Source organism: Lissotriton vulgaris, chromosome 2_1 (genome assembly GCF_964263255.1).
Source record: "Lissotriton vulgaris chromosome 2_1, aLisVul1.2, whole genome shotgun sequence".
In the NCBI taxonomy this organism is placed as follows: domain Eukaryota; kingdom Metazoa; phylum Chordata; class Amphibia; order Caudata; family Salamandridae; genus Lissotriton; species Lissotriton vulgaris.
Window position 1 is genome coordinate 499,076,365 of NC_141687.1, and position 27,335 is coordinate 499,103,699.

The window sequence follows — 27,335 nt, forward strand, 5'->3', positions numbered from 1 at the left end:
AACAAATTTGTCCACAAACAATCTTTGACCACCCTCGGTACCCATATCCTGTCCACTATGGTCGATGAATGCTTCCTCGAACCTCGTAAAGAAGTCGGAAACACTCTCATCTTTCTTTTGCTTACAAGCTGACAATTTGTCCCAGTTTACCCTCATAGCTGGCATAAGCGTTTTCATTAATGTTATTATTCGTTGAGGAAGAGCAGTAATCAACTGGTCGGGTTTAGTAGCAGCCACTTGTCCGGCATCCACCGCTACAATGGCAGCCCAATCACCGAAAATTCATTCGGATGATTCTCCTGCCGAATCTTAGCCCATACCGGTTGCGGTACGACATTGCCGAACAACATATCGATATCGGCAAGATTCATTACCGTAGCATCTACGAGCTGTGATAATTCTTTGTAATACCCTGTAGGATTTTTGCGTGGATCAGGCAAAGATTGCTTCACCTGTAGCACTTCCGATCGTTTCCATGGGAGGTGTATCCACACTCTCTGGAAATGCGCCACTGTCGCAGGGTTAGCAGCAGGATCAGCTGGTATCCAAACCGGCGGAACTTCATGCATAGGATATTGGCCAGACTCGTCTGGTTGTTTTTCAATATCCTCAACAAACAATGCATGAGGTATCGGAGCGGGACGGAAAGATAGCAACCGCTCAACAGCCCGTCGAACGTTGGTATCCACTATCAGCATATTTGCGAACTGAAGCTGAAGATCAGACAGAGCGGCGAGCACCTCGTCAGGCGCATCGGCCGCTATTTGATCATAAAGGAACTTACACATTTCATTAAACACATATCTCTGGGTTGGTATATTGAATTGACAAAATGTATCAAGAACAACACGGGGTGGACATCTAAGAGGATTTACCATCCAACCCATCGCCATATTATATAGCGCAACGCGTTCTCTGTTTCCAGGAAGCTGACTACGTCTCTGAGGACCATCGGAACCAGCGGACCCATGAACAGGTCCGAGCGAATGAAAGAAACTAGCCGCAAGAGGAGTAGTACGAGAACGAGTAGAAGGAGAAGCATACGATACAGGACTAACAAAAGAAGGAGTAGAAACAGTAGCAACAGTAGGAGTTAACAAAACAGGAGCAGTAGCAGGAGCAGTAGCGGGAGCAGGAGTATGTGGAAGTGGAGGAGCAGTAGGGATAGCAACAGGCAAAGGAGCAGGAGCAGTCGGAAGGGCAGGTGCAGGTTGAGGAACAGGCGGAGGAAGAATAGGCGGAAGAATAGGTACGGCAGGGACCACAGGAACTGCGGTACCCTGTACGTACGGAGGTGGTGACTTCATAAGATAAGACATTAAGGAATCCTCAACTAGCTCTTCCTTCTTTTCCGACTCCGTAGGCAAAGCGGGATAACATTTATCTACGGTCATACGCTGTAGTCTATCAAACACTTCCTTATCCTTAACCTCCTTATCTCGCTGAAATTGCTCTGCTTTCTTCACTATGGTAGCAACATTATCTCGCTGATTACGTTTAGTCTGTCTGATTTCTTTCTGTCGGGCTTCTTTACGCCACAACCGAAAGGCATCAAACATGGCCGGCCTTGACTTTCTTTCGAACAATTTAATCTCTAGATTATCTAAGATCGGGGCCTCGAAGCTACCATGAGGTGGCCAACGAAGGTCGCCGTCCTTTTTCGTGTATTTAATCCAGTAATCGTTAAAGGTAATTGGGCCTAGCCCATGTTTACTATAGAGCTCATACGTGGGAGTTCCAACCGGAGGTATCGGACACGAGTCCTCCAGTCGGGAATCCGTACCACAAGGTCTGAAACAACTGAACAAAGTACTGCGACCAGGCATCTTGCACACTAGCCGAGTTTCACAAACTTCAAGGGTTACGGGATTTACCAAGTCCCAGCAAAGAACAAAACCCTCGGTTTTTGGCGGCTGCAGTCGTCAAACAACACAACAAAGTACGCTAGCAAAGTGTCACCGACAAAAACACTCACACAGCGCTAACAACAAAAACACTCGCTAAAGTGTCAACAACCAAGAACTCTGGGAGCGACCCACAAATACTTAACTCAAAGATCGATGGCGTCACCAGGAAGGCCCGTCAATCGTCTCGCTATACCAAGGTCTACGCCAGGCGCCAAAACAGGTCTACAGTCAGGGCAGCAGTCCGTCGCAGCCGTCCGGAGGCGGGAATCTTCGCGGGAAAAGTCTTCGGGCCACTTATTTCGACAACAGGATCGATGAAGCGGAGTGCACCTTCCCTCGGAGATTTCACACGAAGTTCCTCACGATCGTCGGGCTTGGACCGGTACCACTGATGCAGCCCCACGTTGGGCGCCAACTGAAGGACTGGGTTCTTTAAGACCCAGCGGTGCCAGGGCACAACACCTGAAACCTTCGTGGGTAACCTGCTCCGGCGTACGAATCACAGAGACACGGGACACTTCCTTCGACGTCAAAGATTCAAGGTTTATTTACTGCAGGGAACACAGAAGTCACGGCAAGTACACTACGTGCAACTTGGGGAGACTGCTTCAAATTGGTTCTGTGGATCGCTCCTTTTATACAGTTTTTACCCATAGGACAACATGGTACACAAAAGTTTACAACCTGGGTCTCACCATTATCCCCCAGTGGGGTCGCTTTGGTCACTTTGAAACACATGAGGTCCGGAACATAAGTGCGGAAACATTTGGCGGTTCCCAACTGTAAAAACCCATCTTCCCACCATTAGCGAATTCCTATCAGCAATAAAACAGATCGAAATAGGAAAAAGAACAGGTGTAGAGGAAGACGGAGACAGTGGGGAGATCGGAAAGGGTGTAAAAGGGGAGGTATCGGGAAACACGAGATACAGGCATCAAAGGGACGTGCCTAATGAGATGCACAGCTGAGACAATAAGTCCGTGCGGCAAGATGAGCCTCGAGCGGCGCCATCTGCTTTACAGTAGCATCACCCTCGTCATAAAGACACTTACAAAGAACATGTGTCTTCCGCAAATATCTTGGGAGTCCCAGGGTCGCGAAGCGGACAACGTCCGTTCGCTGGCTACTTGAGGGCAAGAGACAAAATGGATGCCGTATCTAAGATGGAACCCGTGGGTACAGAGGAAAAACCCACATAACAAACGAACGGTTTAAGTTAGCACAGCAAAACTGCGCACACTTACTAAACTCGTCATTTGCGGTTCATAGATACCAGACTCGACCATATTCGTGCGAGTCGAAAACACCACTTACGATTGTCACGGAACCTCAATGTAAATGCTACACAGTGGAATTCCTGAGCCCTGGTTGGAGGCCCAGCCCCCTTTATCCACCACTCTGCAAAAGTGGCTCAGTTGAAGAAGCATTTGCAATGTAATAGGTTTCCCATTTGCAAGAGTTAGAGCTATGACATTGTAAATCTAAAAGTGTTTTATTAATGTTTCTTGGAGTGGAGTGGATTTAGGTAGTGTGCAGTGAAATTATGTGATATGTTGTGCAGTGAAATTATGTGAATAGAAAGTATGTGGTATTTAGTGTATGGGAATTATGTAGAGTAGGATTATGAGTTATGAAGAGTAATTGTGTGGTATGATAGTCAGTGTTGTGGAGTGGTAACCTCAGGTTTAGTCTTCCTCATTTCCATAGAAGCGAACCTATAAACTCAATGAGATAAACAAAGAAGGAACCACTAAGGAACACTTCTGGACGTAGTCAGAGGTATGAGTAGGGCCACAGGAATTATTCAACTTTTTGGCTGCACCGCCTATTGCACAATTGTACATTTTCTGCATTTGCCACATAATCCATCATCTGCAGCATACTCTGCAGATTTGAACAAGAAAAAACATTTTTTCTTGCTCAAAAGGCTCAAACGTTTCAAAAAATGCAGCAACAAGTGTTACAGTGTGTTAGAAGGCCCTCTGCAAACCTAGAATGGTCACCTGTTACTTATTGGCAAATGTGGGTATTAAATTACTAATGGTGTGTAAACTACTCTTGCTCCTTTCTGTTCCTCTCTTGCCTCTTTCTGCATTTGTGTTGCTTAATTCTGCACCTTTCTTTCTTTTTCTGCACGTCTTTTCCTCGTTCTGTTCATCTCTTGCACTTTCTGCACCTCTCTTCCCTCTTTTTACTCTTCACTTGCTTCTCTTTGTACCCCTATTGCCTCTTGCTGCATCCTTCTTCCCTCTTTCTGCACCTATTTTGCCTCTTTCTGTATCCCTGATCCCTCTATCAGCACCTCACCTGCCTGACCTGCACATCTGTTGCCTCCTTCTGCACTTCTGGTGTCTCTTTATGCTCCTCTGTTGCTGCTATCTGCACCTCTCTTGCTTCTTCCTGTACCTCAGTTGCTTCTTTCTGCACCCCTCTTGCCTCTTTCCGCACCCTTCCTTCTTCTTTGTTCAACTCTCCTGCCTCTTTGTACATCTCTCTTCCCTCTTACTGCACCCCTTTGCCTCTTTCTGCTCCTCTGTTCCGTCTTTCTGCACTTCTCTTGCCTCTTTCTACATCCCTCTTGCCTCTTTCTGCTCTGTCGGTTCTTTTGCACTGCTCTTGCTTCTTTCTGCACTTATCTTGCAAATATCTGCACCCTTCTTGCCTCTTTCTGCATCCCTCTCCCCATTTTCTGTACCTCTCCTGCCTCTGTCTGCACCCTGTTCCCTCTTTCTGCACCTCTTTTGCCTGTTTCTGCAACTCTCTTGCCTCTTTCTGCAGTTCTCTTGCCTGCTTCTGCATCTCACTTGCCTCTATCTGCACTTCTCTAGCTTCTTTCTGTACCCTTCATCCATTTTTCTGCACATCTTGCCTCTTGCTGTACCTCTCATGCCTCTTTCTGCACATCTCTTTGTTCTTTCTGCACTGTTTTTGCTTCTTTTTGCACCCCTTTTGCCTCTTTCCACACCTCTTTTGCTTCTTTCTGCACTTCTCTCTCATCTGTCTGCACCCCTCTTGCCTCTTTCAGTACTTCTGTTGCTTCTTTATGTATTGCTCTTACTTTTTTCTGTACCTCTCTTGCCTCTTTCTGCACCATGTGCCCTCTTTATGCAATTTTGTTGCCTCTGTCTGTACCGCTGCTCCCTTTTTCTGCACCTCTTTTGTCTGTTTCTGCAATTCTCTTGCCTCTGTGCAGTTCTCCTGCCTCGTTCTGTATCTCTGTTGCCTCTTTCTACACCTCTCCTATCTCTTTCTGCACCCATCTTGTTTCTTTATGCACCTCTGTTGGTTCTTTCTGCACTGCTTTTGCTTCTTTCTGCACCTCTCTTGCAAATGTATGTATCCCTCTTACCCTTTATGCACCGGTTCTCTCTTTCTGCACCTTTCTTACCTGTTTCTGTACCTCTCTTGCCTCTTTGATCACCTCTGCACTTCTCTTGCTTTTTTCTGCTCCCCTCTTGCTTCTTTCTGTACCCCTTTTGCCATGTTGTGTACCTGTCCTGCCCATTTCTGCACCTCTCTTGCCTTATTCTGCAGGTCTCTTTCTGCACCTTTTGAGCCTCTTTCTGTACCCCTCTTGCCTTTTCTGCACATTTGTTGGTTCTTTCTATACTGCTCTTGTTTCTTTCTGCACCCCTGTTACACATTTCTGCATCCCTCTTGCCTCTTTCTGTACCCCTCTTCCTTCTTTGTGTACCTCTACTGCCTCTGTCTGTACCCCTGTTACCTATTCTGCATCCCTTTTGCCTATTTCTGTAACTCTCTAGCCTCTTTCTGCAGTTCTCTTGCCTCCTTCTACACCTCACTTGCCTCTTTCTGCACTTCTCTTGCTTCTTTCTGCATCCTTTTTCCCTTATTCTGCACATCTCTTGCCTCTTTCTGCACCTCTCTTTCCTCTTTCTGCACATCTCTTGGTTCTTTCTGCACTGCTCTTGCCTCTTTCTGCCCCCTCTTGCCTCTTTCTGCACCTCTTTTGCTTCTTTTACCACTTCTTTCTCATCTTTTTGCACCCCTCTTGCCTCTTTCAGCACCTCTGTTGCTTCTTTCTGCACTGCTCCTGCTTCTGTCTGTACCTCTCTTGCCTCTTTCTGCACCCGTCTTCCCCCTTTCTGCAATACTCTTGCATCTGTCCGCACCACTTTTCCCTCTTTTTACACATCTTTTGTCTGTTTCATCAACTTTCTTGCTTCTTTCTGCGCCCTTCTTCCTCTTTCTCCATATGTCCTACTTACGTAGGCATAGTTAGAAATTAGCATTTAAAAAGCCTTCGAAATTCCAGAAAAAAACATAGGTTTCAGGGTTGTTATAGTTAGAAATTAGCATGTAAAAAACCATAGAAATTCACTGAAAAAAACATAGGTTTCAGGAACGTTATAGTTAGTTGGACATTTCACTCGTACAAAACCAGAGAAATTCGCCATTATAGTTAGTTGAGCTAAGTACAACTTGTGCCCCTGGAATGCACTGCTGATAACATCACATATTACATCACTCATGACATGGTCAGTGACATCACTGATGACATCTCAAATGACATCACTGATAACATCATCCACATGATAATCTGATGCACCTCGTCGCACACTAATATAAACTTTGACCTTACACCACCAAAACCAACCTCCACGAGGGAATGAAGGCTGTCACCGACGGACAAGATGGAGGTACTCATCCTCCGACCCACCCCCTTGGCCTAGTACGACTCCTGGTGGCCGACCACACTGGGAACAGCACCAAAACCCACCGACCATGCACGCAACCTAGGATTCATCCTCAACTCCTCCCTCTCCATGACTCAGCAGGTCAACGTTGTCTCATCCTCCTGCTACAACTACCTCCGCATGCTCTGCAGAATCTACAAGTGGATCCTGACCGAAACAAGAAGAACAGTGACACAGGCCCTCGTCATCAGCAGACTAGACTACGGCAACACACTCTACGCAGGAATCCCAGCCAAACACCTACAACGACTACAACGCATCCAAAAAGCCTCTGCCTGACAGATCGTCAACGTCCCCCGCCGCAGCCACATCACCCCCCACCTGAGAGACCTACACTGGCTCCCTGTCCAAAAGAGGATCACCTTCAAGCTCTTCACCTATCCACACAAAGCACTCCACAATGCAGGACAAGCCTACCTGAACCGCAGACTCAGCTTCTACACCCCCACCAGCCAGCTCTGCTCCACCAACCTGGCTCTTGCCGCTGTCCCCCACATCCAACGAATGACCTCTGGTGGCAGATCCTTCTCCTACCTCGCTGCCAAGACCTGGAACACCCTCCGTACCCACATACGGTAGACCCAAGACCTGCTCGCCTTCAGGAGACTTCTCAAGACCTGGCTCTTCGAGCAGTAGCATACCCCTCCCTCCCCTCAGCACCTTGAGACCCTCACGGGTAAGAAAGGCGCTCTACAAGTACTATGATTGATTGATTTGATACACCCATTCTAAAATACAGACCACCATTCTCAAAACGATAGACACACCAATACCAATTACTATATACCCAGTCAGTGATTCCTAGGTCTACACACACATCCACTCACTCACCCATACAGCCACTCATACATGAAGTCACTCATCAATACAGCCATAACATATGCACTCATACACCCATACAGACACTCACACACCAACACTCACCCATAGAGTTACTCACACAACTAGTCAGCCATGCAAAGAATCAATCACAATCCCATTTACCTATAGTTATACATACACCACCTCACATTCATACAGATACTAACACATACTTACTCCCTTATAAAATCACTGACACAAGCACACACTCATTCACACAGCCACTCTCACAATCACTTACTCTCACATATAGTCACTTATATAATCCAACACTCACCTTTACTGCCTTACACATATGCAGTTACTCACACATGTACCATTGAGACATCCATTCACTCACAGACACAGCCATCGGCACACTCACTCACCCATATAGTACCTCACAGATGCACTCATGAACCCATACAACCAGGGATTCACCCACTCATACATCCATGCAAGGAGTCACACTTCCCTTCACCCACCCACACAGACACCCAGGCACCTAAACAGGTACTCAGACTACTATTCAATAACTAATATATACACTCATGTACCTACTCACCAACAAATGCAGCCACTTACAGACCAACTGACAGACTGATACAAACATTCACACAGATTAGTCATTCATCCATGCATTCTCTAAGACATGCTGAATTACTCACTTAAACAGTCAGTCACGCACTCACCACTCATCCATGGAGACACTCGTACAACCCCTCATTCTACAAAACACCATGGGGGGTATATATATATATGTGAGCAAGGCAGTTCTGCCCCCGAAACGCGTCAAGCTGTTTGTTTTATAATAAAATAACTTTTCTTTGACCTGATCCCACGGTGTCAGCGCCTTATTCCGAATGAAAGGAACCAGGATTGGAAATAATATATATATATATATATATTCACTTAAAAAACCATAGGTTTCAGGCCTTATATAGTTAGGAATTATCATTTAAAAAACCTTGCAAATTCACTTAAAAAACCATAGGTTTCAGGCCCTATATAGTTAGGAATTAGCATTTTAAAAACCTTGCAAATTCACTTAAAAAACCATAGGTTTCAGGCCTTATATAGTTAGGAATTAGCATTTTAAAACCCTTGCAAATTCACTTAAAAACCCTAGGTTTCAGGTCTTATATAGTTAGGAATTAGCATTTAAAAAAACATTGAAATTGCTCCTATATAGTTGGTTTTACTAACTATATTTCGCGCACCCGCAATCCACTGCTGATGATGTCACATATTACATCATTCATGACATGGTCAGTGACATCACTGATGACATCACTCATGACATTTCAAAACATCACTGATGTCATCACTGATGACATCTCATTTGACATCACTGATCACATCACTGATGATATCATTCATGTGATAATACGATGAATAGAATGTTGGGGATTTCCTATGGTAACTAAGTCCTAACTATATATACCTACTGGCGACCGCCAGTAGGTAATATATATATATATTTTTGAATTACAACTCCTACCACTTCCACACGCGGGCGGCGAAGAAGGAGAGACGGACCACTGAATCCAGGCAAGAATTTTATTTCACCATTACAACCAGCACGGTCTGATGACACGTCTCGGGCTTACGAAGCCCGATATATATATATATATATATATATATATATATATATATATATATATTTGTTACCAAGCACATTCCTCACAATAAAGGACGGCACCGACTCCGTGAGTTGCTAAAGATTGAAGTTTATTTTCAAAAGCTGCTGAAAAGACGCGTTTCGGCGGAAGCCTCCGCCTTGCTCACTTCACCTACTTGAATGTGAAATACAAACATATGTACCTGGTGACAAACACAGTTGCCTCACTGTGATTGGTGTCTGGTAACTATGGTAACACCAAAGTTTGGTCATGTGATCACGCAAAAAACATAGAGAAGTTCCTAATGTGCAAAAATGCAAGTTTAACTTAGGAAATGCATGTTTGTCATCACATTTAAATTTCATCATACTATCGTGTCATTGTATATTAAATAAACAAAGTATTCACATTATATGTCTATTTGCCAGAATCAAAGTGTTGACTTTTTATATACATGGCATAATTTATAAACCAACACATTAGATAAAAACCAAAAGGAGGTCATGTGTGACCAGGTCATTCCATAATCAACAGAGAAATTCTCTGCCCCCGTGCACGTTCATAAACCAAACATTACGGAACAGACCACAAAAGTTGCTGCATACACATCGTCTCCAAGTGGATTAGTGTTTGTGTGTATTTGCATGGGGTTGTGAACCATATTCATACACAAATATTGAAATAACATAATGTCATGCCTAGACCCGTACATTTATTCTCGGGACCTTACAGTTTTGCCTGGATTAATAAGACCTTAGCGTTACCAAACTGGATAGATACCAAATTACTAAAATACTTGACACAAGGTATAAAAAGAAACAAAGTATTTACACAAGTGATGGTGTAGGTGTGTTACCCGCGGGAAAAGGAAACTGTCGGAGTCTACTGCACTATTTTATAAATGTACTGTCAATGCTTCATCGGCATTAAGCCCATTCGGAATCTTAGAATCCAACAAGATGATGTATCTTGATTCCAAACGCCTGAGGGCAAGTCTGCGATTCCCCCCTCTGATACTTTTTGCAACGTTGTCAATGACAAAGTATTTGATGTCAGAACTGTTGCCAGCGTGTGTCTTGTGTATGTGCCTAGCCACCGGGTAGGTTTCATCATTGTTCGTTATTGCTCGCAGGTGCTGCAATATACGGACATGCGCTGGATGGATGGTGCTCCCCACATACCGTTTGCCACATTTGCAAACAAGGACATATACTGCATACTCCGTTTTACAGGAGTAGCAGCCTCTGATGGTGTATGGTTTGTTTCTAAATGGAACAGGGACCTCTTTGGTGTTAATGCCTTGTTTGCAAGCTTTGCATTTTGCGCATTTGAAGAAACCTCTTTGGTTATTTAACCAAATAGGTGGCTTTGTGATAGTCGGTGCACTGACTACAAGCTGGTTACGCATTGATTTGGCCCTCCTAAAAGTGATTGAGGGGGTTCTGTTGCACCATTGCCCTATTACGGGGTCATTTTGTACCAGAGGCCAATGTCTCTGCAAGATCTTTCTAACTTGGTTGTGATAGGTATTATAACCCGTAATTAGTCTAGGCATGTCGGGGACAGTTTTATTCTCTTGAGTGCTTTTTTTCTTTTTTTCTGAGAATAGAAGATCCCTTCTATTCACGTTGCGGCATTTGTTCTCTGCTTGTGACAACGTTTTAGCACTATATCCTCGTTTGCTTAGTCTGTCAAATAGGTTTGCCTTGGCTTCACTCACTCCTTCCTGTGTACTACAATTTCTTGTCATTCGTAGACACTCTGCGTATGGAATGGACTCTTTAAGTTTGACTGGGTGAAAGCTCTGCGCGTGTAAAACCGCATTTCCTGCAGTAGGCTTGCGGTATGTTTTGGTCTGGATTTTATTGTTTTCTACGAACAGCTCTAAATCTAGAAATTGAATTCTTTCTTTGCTGGTGGAACAGGTGAATTTGAGATTAAGACTGTTTTCATTAATTTCTGATGCAAATTTCTCTGCACTTTCATTGGACCCTTTCCATAAGATGAAAATATCATCTATATATCTCCTATAGATTATGACATTTTCCTCCATGTTGGATATATGGGTGACGGCCAGTACTTGCTCCTCCCACCAGCCCATATGCAGATTCGCATAGCTGGGGGAGAAGCAAGTACCCATGGCCGAACCTTGTAGCTGTTTGTAATGTAAGCGATCAAAAATGAATGTGTTGTTCGTTAAACACCATTCTACCATCTGTAGGAGCATGATGGTATGTTCATGTAGTGCAATGGGTCTTTGGTTAAGATAGTGTTTGAGTGCATTGAGCCCGTCTGTATGCCTAATGCTGGTATACAGCGACTGTACATCTAGAGTCATGAAAACATAGTTGTCCTGCCATTCAAAATCATAAATTTTTCGTAGAAAGTCACCACTATCTTGCACATAAGCAGGAAGATCTTTGACAAATACTTGCAAAAAACTGTCCACATATACACTGTTTTTTTCAAATAGACTGCCTATTGCAGAGATTATGGGTCTTCCTGGGGGTTTCAGTGCGTTCTTGTGTATCTTGGGTATTAGATATAGTTGAGGCATGGTCGGATAATCATTTTTAAGGAATTCGAATTCTGCTTTAGTGATCAGGTTGGCACTTTTCCATTTGTATAGTTCCGCATGGAACCGTTCTTGAATGCCTACAGTTGCAGTAGGACTAATTCTACAGTAGCATTCATGATCTTGTAATTGTGCCATCGCTTCTTCATTATACATTTTGAGTGGCCATAACACAATATTACCGCCCTTATCAGACCATCTTACAACTATATCTGGTCTGTTTTTGATTTTCGTCATGAGATTGTTATACTTAAACCTCTTTATCACATCAGTTTGGTAAAAATTCTTGGTACTCAATAGTGAAAGTTCCTTAAGTTCTTTTATCACATATTCTGAAAATAAATCTAAACCATCTTTCAGTAACATAGGCATAAAAACAGACTTGGGTTTGAAGCTCGTTTGGGCAGCCTCGTTCGTATTTAAATTGGATTGAGCTGCTATCTCGCCTGCTGATAGTTGTGAAAGCGATTCATCATATTCCAAAGCAATCATGTCACTTAGAACCGCCATGTCTGTGATAGCTAGCCTTTGTTCTGGTCCAGTGCCTGGTTCTCTGTCGACATCTTTCCTTGCACTATTCCAGAAATGCTTTTGTAGTTTAAGTTTTCGCAAAAAATGAAATAGGTCTATCCTGGTTTGGGCATAGTCAAAATTAGTAACCGTGCAATATGTCAATCCCAGAGATAAAATCATAGTCTCTTCCACAGTTAGTTTTAAGTCAGTAAGGTTCACCACGGTGTTGTCCATATTTTCAAAGTTTGTGTCTGCCATTATTGTTTCCTGTTTTTTCTGTAGGTTGGCTTTGTTTGTTTTCCCACCGCATTTCCCCCAGCGTCTGTCTTTTCTCCGTCGGCTTTTTGTTTTTTGTCTTGTTTCGTTTTGCCCCTGTACCATGCCTGCCGCTGAGTTTGCGGTCGAAGGGTTGTGAGGCGTTGTAACCGAAAATAAGTCAGCTCTTGTGCTGGTATGGGGATTGTGCCTTCTGTCCCGCGTGAACTGTTACTGTCTGTGTCTGAGCCTAAAGAGGAGCTGAGGTCAGTGCCACTTGCAGGAGCTGTAGTGTCCCCACCACTCGCTGATGCTGATAACTGCTGTCTCTTGATGTTATCAAACTTTCTTGCAAACGTGTACACACGTCCATTTATGTAGTCGTTTCGGTCTCTTTGAAACTTGATTGCTTTGCGCTCTTTAATTTCTTCCTCGTGTTTTACCAATTTCGTTTTTATTTCATTGAGTAGTTTCGTGATTTCATCTTGTTCTTCTCTTGACTCCAGTTCTTTAAGAATTTCCTCAATTCTAGTCATTAGTTTGTCACGGTCACTAGCGGCATATTTAATTAGGATTTTGACCATATTCTGTGATGCTAGGGCAGAATTATCAGCCCAATCTTGCAGCATGGCAGGGTCTGGGTTTTCATACGTCGGGGCAACCAGGATTCTCAGCCCCCTGGGTATTCTTCCCACATCCAAATATCTTTGTAAAGATTTAATTTCCCACCATTTAGCAATTTCCTTTTTGCGAAGTTTTTCCAATTCTCCACATAGTTATTTAGTACTGTTGTCCGGTTCAGATTCATTACTCCGTGCCTGTTTATTCATAGCTGCCTTGCCTGTGTCAGCGTCTGCAAAAATGTCTAATGCAGCTTCCTCCCTTTCCTTTTCCCACTCAGCAGCCATATCTGTCCTTGGAAATGTATATTTTTTTCTCACTTGAGGAGCTCACTGTCCGTTTCTAGCTTTTCAGAAAACGGAACTACCTCTCCCACAAACCCTTGCGTTTGTGACTGACTGGCTGACACAATGGATTTTCGCCGTCTTACCTGACTGCCCGTGATTGCTTCTCCAGCCCTCACAGGAATCCAGCAATCCGGTTACCGATCCCTGCGCAGCACACACAGTCTTGGATGACGGGTTTCAGGGGGCGCTGCACGTCTCTCTTCTCGAGGGTTTCACCACCAGTAATCCTGAAGGCACAGCGCTGCCAGAACGAGGAGGGTCGGTGTGGGATTCTCAGGAAACATGAATCCTTCGTATTTGTTACCAAGCACATTCCTCACAATAAAGGACGGCACCGACTCCGTGAGTTGCTAAAGATTGAAGTTTATTTTCAAAAGCTGCTGAAAAGACGCGTTTCGGCGGAAGCCTCCGCCTTGCTCACTTCACCTACTTGAATGTGAAATACAAACATATGTACCTGGTGACAAACACAGTTGCCTCACTGTGATTGGTGTCTGGTAACTATGGTAACACCAAAGTTTGGTCATGTGATCACGCAAAAAACATAGAGAAGTTCCTAATGTGCAAAAGTGCAAGTTTAACTTAGGAAATGCATGTTTGTCTTCACATTTAAATTTCATCATACTATCGTGTCATTGTATATTAAATAAACAAAGTATTCACATTATATGTCTATTTGCCAGAATCAAAGTGTTGACTTTTTATATACATGGCATAATTTATAAACCAACACATTAGATAAAAACCAAAAGGAGGTCATGTGTGACCAGGTCATTCCATAATCAGCAGAGAAATTCTCTGCCCCCGTGCACGTTCATAAACCAAACATTACGGAACAGACCACAAAAGTTGCTGCATACAGATCGTCTCCAAGTGGATTAGTGTTTGTGTGTCTTTGCATGGGGTTGTGAACCATATTCATACACAAATATTGAAATAACATAATGTCATGCCTAGACCCGTACATTTATTCTCGGGACCTTACAGTTTTGCCTGGATTAATAAGACCTTAGCGTTACCAAACTGGATAGATACCAAATTACTAAAATACTTGACACAAGGTATAAAAAGAAACAAAGTATTTACACAAGTGATGGTGTAGGTGTGTTACCCGCGGGAAAAGGAAACTGTCGGAGTCTACTGCACTATTTTATAAATGTACTGTCAATGCTTCATCGGCATTAAGCCCATTCGGAATCTTAGAATCCAACAAGATGATGTATCTTGATTCCAAACGCCTGATGGCAAGTCTGCGATTCCCCCCTCTGATACTTTTTGCAATGTTGTCAATGACAAAGTATTTGATGTCAGAACTGTTGCCAGCGTGTGTCTTGTGTATGTGCCTAGCCACCGGGTAGGTTTCATCATTGTTCGTTATTGCTCGCAGGTGCTGCAATATACGGACATGCGCTGGATGGATGGTGCTCCCCACATACCGTTTGCCACATTTGCAAACAAGGACATATACTGCATACTCCGTTTTACAGGAGTAGCAGCCTCTGATGGTGTATGGTTTGTTTCTAAATGGAACAGGGACCTCTTTGGTGTTAATGCCTTGTTTGCAAGCTTTGCATTTTGCGCATTTGAAGAAACCTCTTTGGTTATTTAACCAAATAGGTGGCTTTGTGATAGTCGGTGCACTGACTACAAGCTGGTTACGCATTGATTTGGCCCTCCTAAAAGTGATTGAGGGGGTTCTGTTGCACCATTGCCCTATTACGGGGTCATTTTGTACCAGAGGCCAATGTCTCTGCAAGATCTTTCTAACTTGGTTGTGATAGGTATTATAACCCGTAATTAGTCTAGGCATGTCGGGGACAGTTTTATTCTCTTGAGTGCTTTTTTTCTTTTTTTCTGAGAATAGAAGATCCCTTCTATTCACGTTGCGGCATTTGTTCTCTGCTTGTGACAAAGTTTTAGCACTATATCCTCGTTTGCTTAGTCTGTCAAATAGGTTTGCCTTGGCTTCACTCACTCCTTCCTGTGTACTACAATTTCTTGTCATTCGTAGACACTCTGCGTATGGAATGGACTCTTTAAGTTTGACTGGGTGAAAGCTCTGCGCGTGTAAAACCGCATTTCCTGCAGTAGGCTTGCGGTATGTTTTGGTCTGGATTTTATTGTTTTCTACGAACAGCTCTAAATCTAGAAATTGAATTCTTTCTTTGCTGGTGGAACAGGTGAATTTGAGATTAAGACTGTTTTCATTAATTTCTGATGCAAATTTCTCTGCACTTTCATTGGACCCTTTCCATAAGATGAAAATATCATCTATATATCTCCTATAGATTATGACATTTTCCTCCATGTTGGATATATGGGTGACGGCCAGTACTTGCTCCTCCCACCAGCCCATATGCAGATTCGCATAGCTGGGGGAGAAGCAAGTACCCATGGCCGAACCTTGTAGCTGTTTGTAATGTAAGCGATCAAAAATGAATGTGTTGTTCGTTAAACACCATTCTACCATCTGTAGGAGCATGATGGTATGTTCATGTAGTGCAATGGGTCTTTGGTTAAGATAGTGTTTGAGTGCATTGAGCCCGTCTGTATGCCTAATGCTGGTATACAGCGACTGTACATCTAGAGTCATGAAAACATAGTTGTCCTGCCATTCAAAATCATAAATTTTTCGTAGAAAGTCACCACTATCTTGCACATAAGCAGGAAGATCTTTGACAAATACTTGCAAAAAACTGTCCACATATACACTGGTTTTTTCAAATAGACTGCCTATTGCAGAGATTATGGGTCTTCCTGGGGGTTTCAGTGCGTTCTTGTGTATCTTGGGTATTAGATATAGTTGAGGCATGGTCGGATAATCATTTTTAAGGAATTCGAATTCTGCTTTAGTGATCAGGTTGGCACTTTTCCATTTGTATAGTTCCGCATGGAACCGTTCTTGAATGCCTACAGTTGCAGTAGGACTAATTCTACAGTAGCATTCATGATCTTGTAATTGTGCCATCGCTTCTTCATTATACATTTTGAGTGGCCATAACACAATATTACCGCCCTTATCAGACCATCTTACAACTATATCTGGTCTGTTTTTGATTTTCGTCATGAGATTGTTATACTTAAACCTCTTTATCACATCAGTTTGGTAAAAATTCTTGGTACTCAATAGTGAAAGTTCCTTAAGTTCTTTTATCACATATTCTGAAAATAAATCTAAACCATCTTTCAGTAACATAGGCATAAAAACAGACTTGGGTTTGAAGCTCGTTTGGGCAGCCTCGTTCGTATTTAAATTGGATTGAGCTGCTATCTCGCCTGCTGATAGTTGTGAAAGCGATTCATCATATTCCAAAGCAATCATGTCACTTAGAACCGCCATGTCTGTGATAGCTAGCCTTTGTTCTGGTCCAGTGCCTGGTTCTCTGTCGACATCTTTCCTTGCACTATTCCAGAAATGCTTTTGTAGTTTAAGTTTTCGCAAAAAATGAAATAGGTCTATCCTGGTTTGGGCATAGTCAAAATTAGTAACCGTGCAATATGTCAATCCCAGAGATAAAATCATAGTATATATATATATATATATATATATATATGTGGTCGCCAGTAGGTAGTTATAGTTAGGATTTTTTTCAATGTTAAATCTCAAAATTCTATTTGGAATAACTTTGGCACCGGTTGACGAATCTGCCTGAAAATTTCCTGAAAATGGCCTCGTCGAGCTCCGGTTCTTCCTTGAAAGTTTGGGGGGGATACGTCAAGCGGGGGCCGAGATAAAAGAGGGGTCCCAAAACGCGTTTTCCCCATGTTAATTTCCATAGGGCGGTCGATTTCACTTTTAGCCCGAACGGCTGAATGGATTTCCACCAAACTTGGCAAAATTGTAGGGACTGGTAGCCCGATGTGCCTTTGCTATGTCTCAAGATATGTGATGCAGTGGATTTTGAGTAATTTAGGTTCAAAAAAATATAAATATCTATAGGCGCTCTCCGGTGCGCGCACCGGAGAGCGCTCCAGGCGCGCCACGCGACTTGCGCGCAGAAAGCTGATTGGCTCTGGGGTGTCTGTAAACATTCTAAACAGTCCGGAGCGGCCGCCATCTTGTGTCTCGGTAGGATCGAGACACGAGAGGTGGCCAAAACAAAGAGGGAAATGACCATAAGGGGGCAGGGTAGACCTCGCCCTTACCCCCTAGGTTTGATGTGGGGGCTATAAAAGGGCCCCGCGGGGCATTTAAAATATTTTTTTTTTTCGTTTTGCGCGGGGGAAGCGCCCGGTACGCGCACCAGGTAGCGCACCGGGGAGCGTAAAATGAGGGAAAAAGATGACAGAGTTTTTAAAAAATGAAGTTTTTATTTAGAAATTGGAGGTAGTTCTAAAAAGAACTTTTTTTTCTTCTTTTTGTTGTTTTATATTTTTTTTGTGTTTTTTGAACTTTTTGAACTTTTTTTGGCTTTTCAAAACAGTTTTATATTTTTTTTGTATTTTTTTGGGGGGAGAAACAAAAAAAGGGAATTTAAACTGGCTCAACTGGAGCAAAAAAATAAAAAAACCCAAAAATTACTTCTTTTTGGGGCACTTGTGATTATCACCTGCAAGGACGATGAGCTAACGCTTTTTTCACCATAGGCGATAAGCTTGCCACATGCAGAACAAGTGATTTTAAAATCAGCAAATCTTGGCTGAATGCAAGGCATCATCTCGGATGTTTCTGGTCCCGATGACGTGGGTTGGTTTGTTTGGGAGGTGGTCCTTGACGACTGCGGGAGGTTACTGGCCAGTTCCCTGAACTCAGCACGAGAGTAGTTGTTTGGGTGCTTTCTGGTCATATGACGAATCATTGTATAGTTACCAAATGAATATTTTTTGTTTGGGTTGCCCCGTGAAAGTTCATCATTGCAGATTAGGCAAGTTACCTTGGGCGCATTCACTTTTTTCTTGCCCTCTGCAATTGAAAAAAACTCCCATACAATGTGTGGCTTGGGTTTGTATGGGGTATTTTCTTCAGGCAGCCATCTTCTCCTCCCCTCCTCCTCTTCCTCTTCCTCCTCCTCCTGTTCTTGACCACCAATATAATCTTGAGGTGGTCCTCTTGGTGGTTGTGGTGGTGGTGGTGGGGCAGATGCACCAGCTGCTGCTGCTACTGAAGCCATTATTAATATCAAAAAGGTACAGAGATGTACAAACAGGTCTTCCTCAGTCAAAGGACAAAGTCAGAATAAGGAAAAAAGGTGGGGTCTTTCATCATTTAGAAAAAAAAACTGTCCTGAACCAATGAGAAGTGTTATTTTCAGGTCACAATACCAGGGGCTTCATCATTATGAAACTAAAACTGTTATGAACCAATGAAAAGTGTTATTTTCAGGTCACATGACCCGACGCGCTTACGCTACGTGCCCCGGGGCGCGCCCGGGGGTGTTTCGGGTCGCGTAGCGTAAGCGCGTCGGATGTTTACGTTGGGCGATCATATTCGCTCGAGTACTTCCGGGTGCGCTTACGCCGTGCGTATCACGCGGACGCGGCTACGCGATACGTCATGATCATGTTTTCGTTCGCGATATTGGCGCTTACGGGACGCTCCTCGGAGCGCGCCCGGGGGCGCTTTATAAAAGTACGCTTTTCGGGGCGCTCCCCGGGAAGCGCACCGGGAGCGCTCCAAAGCAAAAAATTAAAAAAAAAAAAATGGGAAAAATTGTAGGGACTGGTAGCCCTATTCTTAAGTGGTTTTTACGGAAATTAACTTTGATAAAATATATATTGTGCTACATTGGGCTATATATATATATGCCAAAATGCCAATATGTAACCCAAATGTAGTCCAATGTAGCCCAATGTAGCCCAAAGATGGCCACCAGAGACCAAAAAATGTAAATGTAGCCCAAATTTCAACTAGATGTAGCCCAACTGTAGCCCAATGACAGAATGTACCAGAGTGTTCTAAAGAACAACTAGAGTGCTAACAGCCTTATTTATAAAGTGAGACTTATAGTTAGGAATTAGCATTAAAAATACCTATGAAATTCACTGAAAAAACCATAGGTTTCACACCAGTTATAGTTAGGAATTAGCATTTAAAAAACCTATGAAATTCACTGAAAAAACCATAGGTTTCACACCAGTTATAGTTAGGAATTAGCATTTAAAAAACCTATTAAATTCACTGAAAAAACCATAGGTTTCACACCAGTTATAGTTAGCTGGAAATTTTACTGATATAAAACCATTGAAATTCCCATGTTATAGTTAGTCGGACTCACTATAACTTGCGCGTGCAATGCACTGCTGATGACATCACATATTACATCACTCATGACATGGTCAGTGACATCACTCATGACATCACTGATGACACCATCCTTGTGACACAGTGACAGACCTCCTCTCACTGTAAAGTAACCTTTGAAACACATATTGAAAAATAGAAACTAACATTTTCAAAAAAGTGCATATACCCATACCAGTTACAACAACCAATTCAGTAATTTCACCATCTATATACAAATTCACACATTCACCAACAGTTTTATGTATTCACTCATACATATACTCATTCATCATATGTAGTGATACCCCTATTCATTCTGTTACACACCGACAGTCATCAAAAACTTACTCATACATATACTCACACATGCAAATAAACTAATAAACATCCATTTATTTGCATATACAACTATACACACATTAGCACATTACTTCTAAGGAAACTTACACATACTTACTCTCTTAAACAATGACTTACAGAAACACATACTTATTTAAACAGGAACTCTTTCAATCTCTCACTCTCACATATACTTACTTATATACATCAATGCTCATATATACAAGATTAAAACATATGTAGTTACTCATAAAGACACTAGTGAGAGAGGCATTCACTCACTAACACAAACATATACACACTCATCCACCCATACAGTCCTGCACATATGCTGTCTTCAAAACACATATAAATAATGAGTTTTGCATTCATGCATCTATGTGGTAAGTAACAGCCCCACCAAACCATACAGACACTCATACTGATACTAAAAAAACATATAATAACCCCTATACACACACATGTAGCTACTCACCAACCCATGCAGCCACTTATACACAAAGTGAAACACTAATACATATATATAAATATTTAAACATTACTCGCTAATATATGTATTCCTAAGATACACTTAATAAGCCAGTTAACCAATCAATTTTTTTTAAAAAAACATCCATTTAGACACTTATTTAAACATTTATTCTTCCATCGACCTTAACATATACATATATAAAATATATTTATTTTTCAGAAAGATACACATTCACTGGACGATGTCATCAGTGATGTCATGAGTGATGTCACTAACCATGTCATGAGTGATGTAATATGTGATGTCATCAGCAGTGCATTGCACGCGCAAGTTATAGTGAGTCCGACTAACTATAACGTGGGAATTTCAATGGTTTTATATCAGTAAAATTTCCAGCTAACTATAACTGGTGTGAAACCTATGGTTTTTTCAGTGTATATATATATATATAAATATATATATATATATATATATATATATATATATATATATATATATATATATATATATATATATATATATATATATATATATATATATATAATATATATATATATATATATATATATATATATATATATATATATATATATATATATATATATATATATATATATATATATATATATATATATATACATATATATTCTCGCTCCTCTGCACCTTTCAAACAATGGGACACTCGTAGGTGGGTGCCGCTTACACGGTGGTGCTCTATGTCAATATCCTGCTCCAAAACACTCTTTCCCAGCCGGGAAGGAAGTAGCAGCACTCACGGGTTTGTTATCAGATTTTAGTTTATTTTCAATCCTTCACAAACGCGTTTTGGGTTTCTCCCTTCTTCAGTGTGTTCACAGTATGTGAATTGAGGCAGCATTTATTTAAAACCACAAGTAACTGGTGCGAAAGTGAGGTAAGACTACTCGCCATTACTATATGGTGAGCGCCATCTTTTAATGTGCAAAAACCGCAATATACAATATACAAATAAATTATATATACATCGCTCTTTAAATAATACACAAATATATTTACATTATCTATACTCGCATGATATTAATGCGAAAATCGGCATAATGCCGCAAGTTGGCTTTCATGCACACCACTTACTCAAGATCTAGCCGTGGATCAGCAAATGGCGATTCCTATACCTGGAACCGCCTATTGACCTCTCAAATTACGCAGTAAATCGGAACATCGCTCATGTTAACAGATTTAAAAAAAACTCATATTCTTAGACATGTCTTCAAGATCACTATAAGACTGGCTTACCCTAGCTCCCGAGGTGGACTGCCAGTTCCTCTCTGGTGTTCAGACCTTTAGGCTCTTGGTTTGCAAATCTATTATGAATCTAGATTCCAATCTTCTAAGTTTCCGGGACCCTGTCCCCTCCTCTGACATGCAGTGGTACATGGTCTAGTCTAAAGTAATGGCGTAAATCTCTATTACTTTGATATTTGATGGCAAAATGTCTTGCCACTGGGTAGCTCATGTCCTTGTTTACAATTGCCCGCATGTGTTCTAAAACCCTTATATTAACACAGTGTATATTGCTTCCTATGTATTTTAGTTTGCAGGGGCAATTAGACAATAAACTACATGTGTTGTTTGGCATGTTATGAACGTATTTATGGCTTTTCGTTCTTTCAGTCCCGGAACCTCAAAACCCAACACCCTCTTACTAAATGCACAGGCCTTACATCTTCCACAGGGGAAAAAACATTTCATTTCGGCTAGGGTGTTAAGTTTAACAGCCGGATTGTCCAGATGACTGTGAACCAATTTATCTCTAAGGGACCTGGCTTTCCTGAAAGTTATTTGTGGCACTGGTGGAATGTCCATATCAATGATTGCATCGGTTTTTAAGACATGCCAATTCTTGCGCAAGGTTGCCCTTATAAAAATTAGTAGGTAGTTATTAAACTGAACTTTCCTTCGTTTGTTTTCATTTCACTTTCATTCATAAGTAGGTGTTTTCTTGGTATTCTATTGACCTTTCGTAGAGAATTTTCAAGAAGTTAACAACAAACCTTTCTAGGCTTTCTTTTGCTGCTTTAGTGAACCCGATGCAGCTCTGCGGGAAGTGGTTAACATCACCAAGTCATTTGGGAGACATTCAGGATATCACTTAAACGAGGGAAAGACCCAGGGGCTCTGCTCTAAGAATATAGTCAAATCAGATTCTAGGTTTGTCTACTCGGTGGTGTATTTAGGGCTAACGAGTAATGCTCAGCCAGAGTCAAGTCAAGTCAAGTCGGAGATTTATATAGCGCGCTACATACCCAGAGGGTCTCAAGGCGCTTGAGGAGGGGAAGGGAGTTACTTGTTGAATATCCAGGTTTTAAGTTGCTTTCTGAATGCTAGGTGGTTCTGTGTGAGACGTAGGTGGGTGGGGAGTGAGTTCCAGGTTTTAGCTGCGAGGTAGGAGAAGGATCTACCTCCCATGGTGGTTTTATTGATGCGAGGAATGGTAGCAAGGGCTTGGTTGGAAGATCGAAGCTGGCGAGGGGGGGTGTAGAAGGAAAGTCGTGTGTTGAGGCATTCGGGTCCAAGTTCGTAGAGTGCTTTGTGGGCGTGGGTTAGGAGTCGGAAAGTATTCCTCTTATTGACGGGGAGCCAGTGGAGGTTTTTCAGGTGGCTAGAGATATGGTCTTTGCGTGGGATGTCAAGTATGAGTCTGGCTGATGCGTTCTGGATGCGTTGTAGTTTTTTCTGGAGTTTTGCGGTGATACCGGCGTATAGGGTGTTTCCGTAGTCCAGGCGACTTGTAACCAGTGCATGGGTGACTGTCATTCTGGTTTCGGTGGGGATCCAGCGAAATGTCTTTTTGAGCATGCGGAGGATGTTGAAGCATGAAGATGAGACTGCGTTGACTTGTCTGTTCATCGAGAGAGAGGAGTCCAGGATGACGCCCAGGTTTCGTGCGTGGTCCGTCGGGATGGGTGCTTTTCCAAGGGCCTCTGGCCACCAAGAGTCGTCCCATGCGGAGGGGGAGGTGCCTAAGATAAGGACTTCTGTTTTGTCTGAGTTCAGTTTCAGACGTCTGTGCTTCATCCATTCTGCTACTTCTTTCATGCCTTCATGTAGGTTGGTTTTGGCGGTGTTGGGGTCTTTGGTGAGTGATAGGATCAGTTGGGTGTCGTCTGCGTAGGAGATGATGTTGAGGTTGTGTTGGCGAGCGATGGTTGCGAGGGGGCTCATGTATACGTTGAAGAGGGTGGGGCTGAGTGCATCATCAGAGATAATATTGCCCCTTTAATGAAATCGATGGAGGAAGATCTAAAAAGGATGAACATCTCTCAATAGTAGGGCGCGCCAACGTCATTAAAATGACTATGTTCCCAAAGATTTTATATAAATTTCGGGCTATCCCCTTTCTGATAGAGGAAAACTTATTAAAGCAATAGAAGTTATATTCATGAATTTTCTGTGGCATTACAGAAAGGTTAGAAGATCCTTAAAATGTATGTCCTTGCCACAGGAAAGAGGAGGCTTGGGGATGCCCAATATTAGGTGCTTTCACTGGTCCTGTCTACTGACGCATATGGCAATTTTATTCAATCCTTTGGTAAATGAATCAAATACCTCCAATGGGCAGGATGACTTTCCCTCAATTTTTGAATTGATACTAGGTAGGGAGGCAACTGAAGTATTACTAACGAGGACGGAGAGACGATCTAATCAAAAAGTGAGATATAAGACAATGGAAAGTATATGGGGGTTTGGGTGGAAATGCAGAAATTCCTGGGAATTCCCAGATTTAATCCCCATACTCCCCTCTGGAACTCTGGCCTATTCCCTAACTTGTGTAGCGATGGTAGGTGGAAACACTGGGAGCAACAGGGTATTCTGACACTGGGGGATATTATGACCAGTGAAGAGATTAGACTCCTAGAAGACCTTAAACAGAGGTATTCCCTCCTCGGCAATCAAAACTTTAAGTACGCCCAAGTTGTTCAGACAATTAAATCAAAGAGGCCCCGTATTACCCTAGGCAAAAGGTGTAGTATATTGGACTACTTAAGGGGAGGAGGGTGTAGAATTAAAGGAATATATACAACAATTATGGAGGAAACTCAGGATGATATGGAAAAAACCAAGGTCGCATGGGCCTCTAAACTGAAAGATCCTGATGTTGACCTGGATAGAGCACTACTGATGGATAAAAGATCTTACGCTCCTCTAATTTGAAAGCACAACATTTCAAAACGCTTTTTAATCAATATTACACCCCCTCTAAGCTATTCAATTGGGGCAAAAGGGAGGATAATAGATGTCCCAGATGTTTAAAGGGTCCAGCTGATCTTTTACACATGTTTCATCAGTGAGAAAAACTTAAAATGATCAAAAAAGAGATTGAGGCATTTTGGGAGGGGCTGCTAGATGTTAAAATAAATCTATCCCTAACATTGATGATTTTAGGATGCAAGAGCAAGCTCGATCTCAATGCTGAGATGGAGGCTCTGGTATTCATCTCAACGGCAGTGCTCCGTATTCTTACCTCAGCTGCTTGGAAACATACGGGGGCTCCAACATATAGATCTCACTTCCTCTGACCTACCCCTTCCGATAGCGCCAGGATGCTCCTTTCGGAGCGATAGTTTGCGCTTTATAAATTCCAAAATAACAGTAACATTAACATTAACATTCCAAATGTGGCTGACTAGACTCCTAGGTATCCATAATGTAGAGGCGGCCCTGTATGAGCTCAAGAGCAAAAAAACACGAGCTGTTGGTCTAAAGGTTTGGGCCCCCATTGCCGCTTGGAGGGCCACTAGGATGTAGGAGGATGGAATGTGGGGCTAAACTGGGTTAGATTGTACTATAATGTATATAAGGGCTGTCTTTTATACTCATCTCTGAAATTTATAATATCGAGATCTATTCCGATGGCTACTCGGTTTTAAGGTCCCATTTTAATTAATCAGATTTTAATGCTTCAGTCTATTTTTGTATACTGCTGGATGAAATGTATTTATTATTCTCTGTATAATGAAGTCAATGCTTTTATACTGTGTCTTTTAAATTCTCAATAAAAAAATTAAAAAAAATCAGAAACTCAACGAGGAGAGCGTTTTGAGGTCCTGGGGGCTTCCACCAGTAATTGGGCACTTCCCTTGTGGGGGGTGTAGTGTGTGCCACTTAACTACCAGTACAAAGACACTGAGTTTAGAGCCGGGAAGGCAGTGGCAGCAAAGAAATCATACCAATTGCAATTCATGTAATGTAGTTTCTTCATAGTGCATGAAGAAACTGGCACACCTTTTATTAGTGACACACTAGCACTACGGCCACTAACTTTCTGGCTAAAATGCTGGCTCAACAAAGATTTGGTCCTAAATCACTTGCTTTTAAAGGAAGTATTGTCCATGGATTGTATGCTCAAAATCCCTTGATTAAAATACTTAAAAGCCTGTTTTCTTGCATTGGGGCGACCAGAACTCTTTTTAAATCCTGATTCAATTACTTTTGCTGACGTGGAGTTTGTGAAAAAAAACTTTCTCTTTATTACAACAAATGAATTGTGATGAGGTGGAACTAATGAAACCCAGTGTCTGCAAATACGCTATGTTAAAAACTGCACCTTTAATGAAGCCTTATTCATCATGGCCCATATCGGGCTATGAGCGGTTTTTGTTAACTAGGTTCCGATTGGATTATTATCACCTTTTATTAACTTTTCCAAGGGGCTCTCATAGAGGTCAAGTGCTACCACCCTGTGGCTGCGACAACAAGTCTCTGCAGGATTTGGTGCACTTTTTATTTATTAGTCTCCTCTATGATGCACCCCGGAGATACACTTTTGATTTAAATAAATCCAGGTGCATACCGTCTGGTCCCGGTGCTTTGTTACTCGATAGCCCCAAGATGCCTTTCTCAACCTCACTCATTGTAAAGAGTGGCAGAGTTACTTTTTGTTCGCCGCTGTCCACTTCTGTCTGGGAGGTATTACTATTAAAAATTAGACTAAAATGAGACACCCACTCATCTTCAGTAATGTTAGTTCCGACTGAGATATCCCCTGCCCCATCAAACTGTGGTTTATTAATAATTCCCCAAAATCTCTCACTGTCTGAGTGTTGGGATCTAACAGTTCTTAGAAGTCTGAAGGTTCCCCTACTCGGAGGGGAACAAACCGATGCACAGCATGTAGACCTTGGTCTTATTCACTAAACATTTTTGATGAAAAACAGTCTGATTGTTGAATTATCAAGTGTTTTATTCTTCACGTGGTATGTTTGTATTCATCTGTGTATTATACATCAAAGGCAAGTTACTGGGTGATCCATAATTCAATCATTATAATCCAAAACACAAATTCCCGATGCATTTCGGGCAAACGCCCTTTCTCAAGGGAAATGCTCTTTTGGATTCGTTCTTCTGGATCTTTGGCCTCCCCCCCCCTGCTGGGCTTGGGGTGAGTGGCGGGGGCTGTTTTGCGCTTGTGATGGCCGCGCGTGGGTGTTTGCACCGCGTGGGCTCGGCGTTCGCCCGATGGCCGCCCCTCCTGGTCTGCCGGGCTTACTGGGGGGCGTAAGCCCGGCAGACCAGGAGGGGCGGCCATCGGGCGAACGCCGAGCCCACGCGGTGCAAACACCCACGCGCGGCCATCACAAGCGCAAAACAGCCCCCGCCACTCACCCCAAGCCCAGCAGGGGGGGGGAGGCCAAAGATCCAGAAGAACGAATCCAAAAGAGCATTTCCCTTGAGAAAGGGCGTTTGCCCGAAATGCATCGGGAATTTGTGTTTTGGATTATAATGATTGAATTATGGATCACCCAGTAACTTGCCTTTGATGTATAATACACAGATGAATACAAACATACCACGTGAAGAATAAAACACTTGATAATTCAACAATCAGACTGTTTTTCATCAAAAATGTTTAGTGAATAAGACCAA